Here is a 9,720-nt window from a genome sequence, read left to right as displayed (position 1 = left end):
TTAACAGCAGAAACGCGTTTTACTCATAAAGTAAAACGGCAAAAAAGACAGGAATTCCAAGAGGGAGGTGCGAAAACTTTCGCGCGAGGTGAAAACGTTATGCTATATCCCAACCTGTATTTTTACGGTCATTCGATGAGGTGAAATCTTGTCGTTTTATCTCAGGAAAGTTCGCCCCGGGGGAAGAGAGAAGCAGCGCTACTACCTTGGGCGCGTTCGAGGTTGAAAAAAAAAAAAAGAGGAAGAAGAGACATCATTGAAAAAAACAGGCAGCACTACTACCTTGTGCGCGTTCGAGGTACAATATATATAAAAAAAACCACACACTTACACACACACACACACACACACACACACAAGAAGAGGAAGGAGAAGAGATAGCATAAAAAAAGAGGCAGTGCTACTACTTTTAGTGCGTTCGAGGTAGAATTAAAAAAAGAAAAAAAGTTTGATAAAATAGGCAGCACCACTACCTTGAGCGCGTTCGAGATAGTATTAAAAAAAGGAGGCAGCACCACTACTTTGAGTGCGTTCGAGGTAAAAAAAAAAAATAAAAATAAAAAGAGGAAGAGCGCGTTCGAAGTAGAATTAACAAAAAAGGGAGGGCGTTGGGGAAAGAAGAGTGCGTTCGAGATAGTATTAAAAAGAAAAAAAAGAGGCAGAACTGCTACCTTGAGCGCATTCGAGATCAAAATAAAAAAAAAAAAAAAGGCAGCCACCGCTACCTTTAGCGCGTTTGAGACGGAATTGAAAAAAAGAGAAAAATTAGTAAAGATGGTCCCCCATACATCTGCGTAATTAATTTGATCGCTGCCTCGTCTCTCCTTTTGAAGTTGATGATTTGCAACAGGGGGGAGCCAGAAATCATCTTCGGCATCGAAATTATGCAACAAAAAACAGGTAAGGAATCTTCCACTTAGCAAACGAAGGATCTCACTATGGCGGCCACCTCGCGAAACCCGAGATCTCCCGGAGAAAACCGAACTGACTCTCTTTATTATTATTTTTTCATTATATCGTATTTTACCCTCGTTCGTTCTTGTTCGCTCTCTGTTTATTTATTTATTTACTTTTTTTTTTTTTACTTCCAGTCACTAGTGTTTCGTCTTTGCTAAATTATTTTATTAAATTTGACTGTAACTTGATTGATCATTTGAAACTCAAAAGCCTGAAAAAAAAACACAAACAACATATATATATATATATATATATATATATGTATATATATATATATATATATATATATATATATATCAATAGAAGGATCCACAGTAATATCCTTGTTTAGCCAGAAGAAATATATTCATGGAAATATTTATAAAGATTAAAGCTTTCGTCCATCCTCCTGTGGACTTAATCACTAACTAAATTTAATTAGTGATCAAGTCCACAGGAGGATGGACGAAAGTTTTAATCATTGAAAATATTTCCATAAATATATTTCTTCTGTATAAACAAGGATATTACTGTGGATCCTTCTATTGATTTCTTAGAAGAAGCGATACCGTGTTTTTATATTGCATATATATATATATATATATATATATATATATATATATATATATATATATATATATATATATATATACGCATACATAAAACATATGAATATGAATATATTTGTACAGGTATGCTCGCGCATTTTTGTTTGATCACTTGACCTTGCGCACATACGGCAATAAAGTAATTCATTAAAGTAACTCATTATGTTGTAAAAAAAAAAAAAAAAAAATAGCACCACTTGACCTGATAAGGTTAAAATCATTTTATATGTATATATGACTACACGTTATGGCGCTTTGGAAGCACAATTTCTTCATACAGCTTATGTAAATGAGAGAGAGAGAGAGAGAGAGAGAGAGAGAGAGACAAAGAAGAAGGAGAGGATGGGGGCGGGGGTGGGGGTTCTCCACGTTATGGGGCTTTGAAAGCACAATTTCTTCATACAGCATATGCAAATGTGAAATAGAGAGAGAGAGAGAGAGAGAGAGAGAAGATAGCAAAGAAGAAGAAGAAGGAGGAGGAAGGGGGGGGGGGGGGGGATGATTGGATGGAGGAAGCCCCTTGCATGTGTGTGTAATGTGCGTTTAGGCCCAACCCTGTCATAAGCAATCACCTTTTTTCCGAGACCGGCCTCCTTCTCCTTAACTAACGCTCATGAGACACAGTCGGAGAGAGACACCGGGTGAGTTGCTCTTTTTGTTGCCTGTGGCTGGCGTCCCCCACCCACGACCCCCCCCCCCCCCTCCCGCCGCCAGAGGCCGCCGCCTCGTGTCCGAAACAATATGAAACGAGGACCTTGGAATAGCGAAACCCCACATGCAGGGCTCAGGTTACCTTCCCCCACTTCCCCCCCGAACTCCAAACCCCAGGATGAAACCCTAGAACCTTCAGAGAGAGAGAGAGAGAGAGAGAGAGAGAGAGGATATCATTGGAAGCAAAGAACATGGCTCAATTTAAGAGGAAGAATAAACGAGTAAATAGGAGAGACGAGAAAAATCCTGTAAGGTGGATAAACAGTATCAGGAGGAGACGAGAAAAAGTGGAAATGGATGTCTAAAAAAACATATCTAAGAACGCAAAGAATAAGGTTAAATTTAAACGGAGGAGTAAACGAGACAAGAGAGAAATGGCAAGAATCACGTTAGCACCGCTAAGAGAGAGAGAGAGAGAGAGAGATAGAGATAGAGAGAGAGAGAGAACCAAACTAACAACGATTAAAGCTGCAATTTACAGAACTGGCTGACGAGACTATGATGCCGAAGTTCAGAAAGCCAGATCAAATATCTGGATATAAATCATATCGGCAAGTTGATTTTTACCTAAAGCATTCTCCTCTCTCTCTCTCTCTCTCTCTCTCTCTTGCCAGTAGTATCAGGTAATATAAGGTATAAACAACCTTATTTACTTTTTAGATGATAAAATTGGTCTTAGCAGTCCGTCCGTACCCTTCTTAGGGCATTAAAAGTGGCACCCTATAACTTGGCAAAGAATTGTCAATATCTCCCCCTCCTACCCCATCCCACTACCCACATCCCACTTCCCGGCCGCCCCCTAACCCTCCTCCGAGGGAGGTATAAATATACATAATAAGCAAGAAAGATTTTTTTTCAAGCGTCATTTGTGGTTTGCGAGAGAGGGCGGGTCGAGAAGCGAAGCGACGATGTGGTGTAATTATACATCGCAGAAATTTGATGTCGAATTAATGAAAAAAATCGCGTATTTTTCTTAATGTGAGTGTGCGCGTGCGCTGCCACATTACAGTTAGGCAGGGAATGAACCTACTAGTAGGTTTTTGTATAGTTATAATTAATTTGAACTAATTGCCACATAAAATGCAAATCCATAGGAGGAGGAAAAGAGTGATACCGGCTATATTTAATAACAAGGCTCGATGATGATAGTAATAAAGCAATCGCAATGGATTAAGCTACCGTCAGTCAGTACAAACCATGATGATACATTAAAAAACCATGCTATATGATACATAAGAAATTAATGAAAAAGCTTCACATATTCTAGATGCATCCAAAAATACCATTTTATATCCCAATCCGAAATGAAGGTAAGTAAGTCAATAGTCTGCTGGCTTAATGCGAGTTGATGGGACACGAATAATCCATAAAAAGTCCCTCCCAGAGAACGGAGCCCGAGGAGCCGAAGGAAGGAGGTAGGAAGGGCCAACCAATCCTCAGAAGAAGATCCTTTTAAAAATAGAGAGAACATCAAACGGTAGAGTGATACAACTGGATAAGGAGGTCGTCTTCGACTCGAGAAGCAGTGCGCCATTTTTATCGTACTGCACATGTCTTCATTCTTTCTGAAAGGGAGAAGAGGGAGAGGGAGAGGGAGAGGCAGCGCTAGACGGAGGATGAGAAGGGGGAATGGGAGGGGCAGTGAACTCCAAATATTATCTTACTTAAAAATCAAGCGAGGCAAAGCAAGCACGTCAAGGGAGATAGTTGTCTCGCTTACGTTTTGTCTCTCTCTCTCTCGTCTCCATCTTTCCGTTTTCCTGGCTCCCGCTGTTCGTAAAATGTACCAAAAAGACAGAAACGCTAATTATAGTTAGCAGCCACGTAAAAGACGGCTAATTAGCCCTCGGCCTTAAAGACGCGAATGTGTTGCTGACGATGGTTATCTGACGAGCGCCTGAATGTGTTGGTTTCAGGTTCGTGTTTTTCGTTGATATTAGACTTCAAGGCGAACATTGGTTAAAAATAAATAAATATATGAACGAAAAATGCGTTTGTCTTTCTCGTAGGCTGCTGGGAATTCGTCGAACCCAAGTTAGTACTCGACAGCTGTACCTAGAACGTTCTCAGCCCTGCTTGAAAAAAAAACTAATTTTTAGATTGTTTCGAGAAAGATTGAATAAAAGAAAACATTCACATTTAAAGGACTGTTATGTAAATTTTCAAAAAAGGTCTTGGTTCCTAAATGATAGAGAATAGTGATGGGAATTATTTGAGCAGGAGCTACTAATTGTGAGTTTATGACTTTAAAAGAGGAATGAGCCTGGGAGGCTTAATTACCACATTTTTGTATATGCTACTGGAATGCTGATTAAGTCAGTAGATGATGATAAAGAAATTTGTTGAACGATGTAGGATCGGAACAGAATTCATTAAGAAAATTAAATAACCGAGTGTAAACCATAAGAAAAAAGGCAAAGATACAAAAGAGATTCTGACAGATGCGTGAATATCCCTCTGAAAAGAAAAACACTGGCAAAGGCGATCCACCTGACTATTTAGTATGGTCAAGTATAGCAAAAGCAGTATTACAATATGACAAGGATGACGAGAAGTTTTGGGGGCGAAGGGGAGACTGGCAAACATATGTTTAAAATGTTTTGCTGTTTGCTAGGAAGACAATGCAGTTAAAAAAAAAAGAGAGGATTAAATTGTAGATAATTGGATGTTTCATACGTGACTCTGCTTCGTCAGGTGGGAGAAAATGGGAAAATGGACAGGTAGCAGAGTTGAATAGCAAAGAATTCATTAGATTATTTAATGAAATTAAACAGGGGCTGTTTGAAAATGGGGTGTAAACAGTAGAGTACAAGAGAAAGTTTGCGGTATATTATAACAAGTCAACAAAGTGCCAAACACTTAATCTTGATTATTCCCTCTGTATCATCTTTACTCATGTTGAGCGACCACATTCATATTCTCAAAGTTTCTGCTTAATTTTTTATGATAGAATGAATTATTATTATTATTATTATTATTATTATTATTATTATTATTATTATTATTATTATTATTATTATTATTATTATTATAGAGAATCCTTCGTGCTAGTTATGTCATAATCAGTGAGTCATGTATCGTGTAATACATATTATATAAATTTGGTGAACAGAGTAATATATATAATATATATATATATATATATATATATATATATATATATATATATATATATATATATATAAAGCAGATTTTTGTTTCTTCAAAAGACCTCCGAGAAGGTTGCTAACTGTGAGCAGATGATTTTACGATTTTATTAATTCTAAGAGTATTTTCGAATTTGTTTCTTAAATACATGACGTAAATTGGTTGGGATTCCGTTTTCTATGCTATTAAAGGCATAAAAGCGTTCCTTTTCGTTGCTGTACTTTTTTCCTTTGTTTGAACCAGGGCTAATAGGGGCAGTGGGTGTGCCCTTCGCATTGGTCTCTGGATTAAAGTGAAAGTGCAAAATTTCAACTTTGTGTTGCAAATGTTTTTCTTATTGTAAGAAATTTTGGAAATTCGGAAAATAGAATTGAAAAGCCGTGATTAAAGTACTTGCTTGCGTTTCACTTAAATTGCTGTATCATAGACCTTTTTCTTCCAGTTTCAAGGGGGAAGGAACCTTAAGAACCAAATTCTAAGCTGAACATTGTATTAGGTTAAGTCATCAATAAGAAAAATCTTTAAATAAAAAATGTTTTAGTCTTTACTTGAATAAAAAAAAAATACTTGTATTCCTATGTGTATGTGATTCACAGATATTTAAGATAGCTAGTTCTATTATAATCTAAAGTTTTGAATAGATGTTCTGCTTTCACTCTGCGATAGGAATGACAGAAGATGCGTCAAAAAATAATTATTGAATTAATCCATCGTTGTGATAGACGTCTACGAACGATCGCTTAGACTGAGGTATTGGAAAAGTTGAGAACCAATGAAAACATTTCAACTGAATTTATTTTACCGGAAGAACAGTTTATGTACACGTCTATCAAATATTAATTTTTATGTACTGGAACATCATTTGTATGACCATACTATATGGCGCTGGCGCCAACCTGCTTATGGCAGCATTGAATAGTAGATGCATACGTATTGTTCTTAGTAATCAATCAGTGAATGTTTTCACCCATTTGTATGCCTGTCTTTACGTTTACGTTTGTTTTAACAGAGTATTTAAAACCCAACTTTAAAGATATTAGAATTTAGATGACTTTCATGATATAAGCTAACTCCGAGAAATTGGCTTAAAATTGAATATTTGTTTGGAAACTATATCAAGTGTGAGGTGATGATTGTCTCTGATGATTTATCATATCCAGAAAATCCCCTGATTTTATCTTCCAAATGTCATCATATCACCGTAGGGACATATCAACAGAATCTGGGGGAGGCACTGCAAATATAGCACTTAAGCAACTTTCTCGACATAACACTCGAGCTGAATACTGCAACAACTGCATCCAGTTTTGCTCAGGCATTTTTGAGAAATATGAATAGTACATAGACACTTGCACAATAAAAAATATTGGAATTTAATTATCGGCCGTTTAGATGCCTCATAGCCAGTGACACATGTGAATGGTCTTGGCAAAGGTGTGCTTGATGATGATGATAAATTAGGCCAGCCTTATGCTGGCACGGGCTCTTGCTCTACAGCAGCCCGCAAAAAAAGGTGTACGCTCTCCGCAGTGCATATGTTTAGCTGTTGTAGGTGTTTTCAGTGTATACGTATAAGTAAAGCGTTTGACTCAGGATCTGGAGCAGAAGAAAATGTGTAATTTTTATTTTCCTCTATAACTCTCTCATGATGTAATCCCTTTGACGACAAATTTGTATTATTTGGATATTGTTTGATGCAGAGGCCGGCGGAGCGGGCAACCCAATGTTCTTAACTAGCCCAGGCCTCTCCTTTTCAGTGCAAGCATTTATTTTTCTCTTATGTTTTTCAATGAGTGCTTATGGTGATTCCGTTGTCTATTGCTCCGTCAGGTTGTAGCTGTTAATATGTACATATTTATTTATATGAGAATGTTAAATCACATAAAACGTAGGTATGCATCGAAAGAATAGTTCGTGGGAAAATATTCTCAATGTTTATTCATTTATATTTAAATATATTTATAGCGAAAACCATATTTCTGGGATCGTTGATCGTAGTTGTAGCGTTGCACTTTACAGAAATCAACAAATCAGTCTGTCGCTGCGATTACTCTTTAATTCTCCCTTTCGTTTTAGTTTACTGTAAAAAAAAAAAAATATTGAGATGGCTATTTGTCTGCCCGCCCTTACTTTTTCTATCCGCACTCAGGTCTTAAAAACTGCTGAGGCTAAAGGGCTGCAAATTGATATGTTGATCATCCACCCCTCAATCATCAAACATACCAAATTGCAGCCCTCTAGCCTCAGTAGTTTTGATTTCATTTAAGGTTAAAGTAAGCCATGATCGTGCGTCTGTGGTGCCAACAACACAGGCCACGACGGCAGCGACTGAGAGTTTCATGGCCCGTGGTTGAAAGTTTCATACAGCATTATACACTGTACAGAAAACTCGATTGCTTTGGCGTAGTTTTTAATTGTTTCTTGATGGTTATACAACCCTCCATCTTTAGAGGGAGAGGGTATCCTTTCATCTTTTTGTGGCTAAATTATAAAATCGAAGGTACAGTCATCTGCAGAAAAAACAAAACATCCTTTTATAATACGACACGAAAAACATTTTGAGATAGAAAATTATTGACTTTGTATATTGACAGTCATTATTTTCGTTTTTTTTTCTGTAACCAAATAAAGTTTTGGCAGTTAGGTAAAATGAAATGTATATGCATTTGCTTTATATTTCATTTACATTTTTAATCGTCATTCTTGGTTCGAAATAAATAATATTGAATGTGTATGTGACAGTAGAATATAATATTGTCTTATGTACACTATTAAAAATTGCTTCTGTATTTGCGTACATGATATATATATGTATATATATATGTGTGTGTGTTTTGTGTGTGTGTGTTCTTAGAATACAATATCATATTGACATTGCTCGGTTTTGTGCATGTGGTCAATTCTGTTATTAGTTTTTTGTCCTCTGATAATTAATTATAATGCCTTTTTTTTTTTTACATAACTGCGTTGTCAAAGGCGTGATGATTTTTGCCCAATCACATCACCTTTGCTTCTATGCGACTGAACCACAATGTTTTCGGTATTGTTCTTTATCATGAAGTATATGATGTTCATTGAGAGAGAGAGAAAGTCGGGTGCTTTATTCCAACTCTTTAATCACATCTCTGACTAGTTAGTGTATTATTATTATATAATTATTATTATTATTATATTATTACTGAGGTGTTCATGACAACGATGGTTGGAGATGAGGAAACTATTATTTCACAGAGTATTCTCTCTCGCTCTATATTCTAAATGGCGTGGGCATACATCTTCCCCCAGCCAATACTACTACGTCACTGACCAGCTCAGTCAGGCACTGCCGGCCGACGGCAGGCGAATACATGTTGCGACAGGTAGCTCGGGAAAGATTTTCATTGCATGGCCCCCTTAAACGGCCCAGGATAAAACTCAGCCTATAGTTAAACTCTGATATTGAAATTAGCTGCATTTGTAGTCATTTATGGTAGGTAACTCATGCTACCTAATTTGAATGCAGTATGCTCATATTTAACCCTTTGGTTCCAGATTCCCATCGGGCGCCTGTTCACCTCCCGCTGCTATCAAGGTAGGGTTAGGTAGGCTACGACCCCCTTCTCCCCTGGTCGGTAAGTCGAAAGGGCCTAGGCCTCCTGCCTCCCTAATATTGTGGGAAACCCTCGGGCCCCATTCCAGGTCGGTCCCCCCTCCCCCCCCCCTCACCCTTACTACTGAGGGTGCCTTGTGGTCCCCATATTGTTGGGAAGCCTGTTTATACCTATAGAAACACTTTTACGTAGATGTCATCTCCGAAAACTGTAAAAAAATGAGGGGGTATGAAAAAGATGGGTTATGACCCCCTCTTAGAAATGGCCCTTGAATTTTGGATTTTGACTAAAATCTTCATTGGGGGAAGAGAAGTCTATGGTAAAAATTTGGTAGCCCTAGCTGTCAAATCCAAAAGTTGTAAAAAAATGAAGGGGTATGAAAAGGAGGGATTATGACCCTCTTAGATACGGTCCTCGAATTTTGGGATTTGACTAAAACCTTTCTTGGTGGGAGGGGAGTCTATGTTAAGAATTTGGTAGCCCTGGCTTTCATAGTTTGGCTGTGCGTAGCAAACAAACAAACAAACAGAAATTGCCTTTTATATTGTATATAGAAGATTATATATTATCTATCTATCTATCTACATAGAAGATTATATATTATCTATCTTAGTTAAGGGCAATGGTATACTAGGCTGGATCAAAACGATCACAACCATACAAAGGAAATTGTATTTCATTGTAACAGCTCCCCTCTTAGTTTGGCTGGGGATCCTTGAAAAGAAATT

The sequence above is a fragment of the Macrobrachium nipponense genome, chromosome 11, assembly GCF_015104395.2.
Source record: "Macrobrachium nipponense isolate FS-2020 chromosome 11, ASM1510439v2, whole genome shotgun sequence".
Taxonomy (NCBI): domain Eukaryota; kingdom Metazoa; phylum Arthropoda; class Malacostraca; order Decapoda; family Palaemonidae; genus Macrobrachium; species Macrobrachium nipponense.
Note: the sequence above shows the minus strand (reverse complement) of the source record.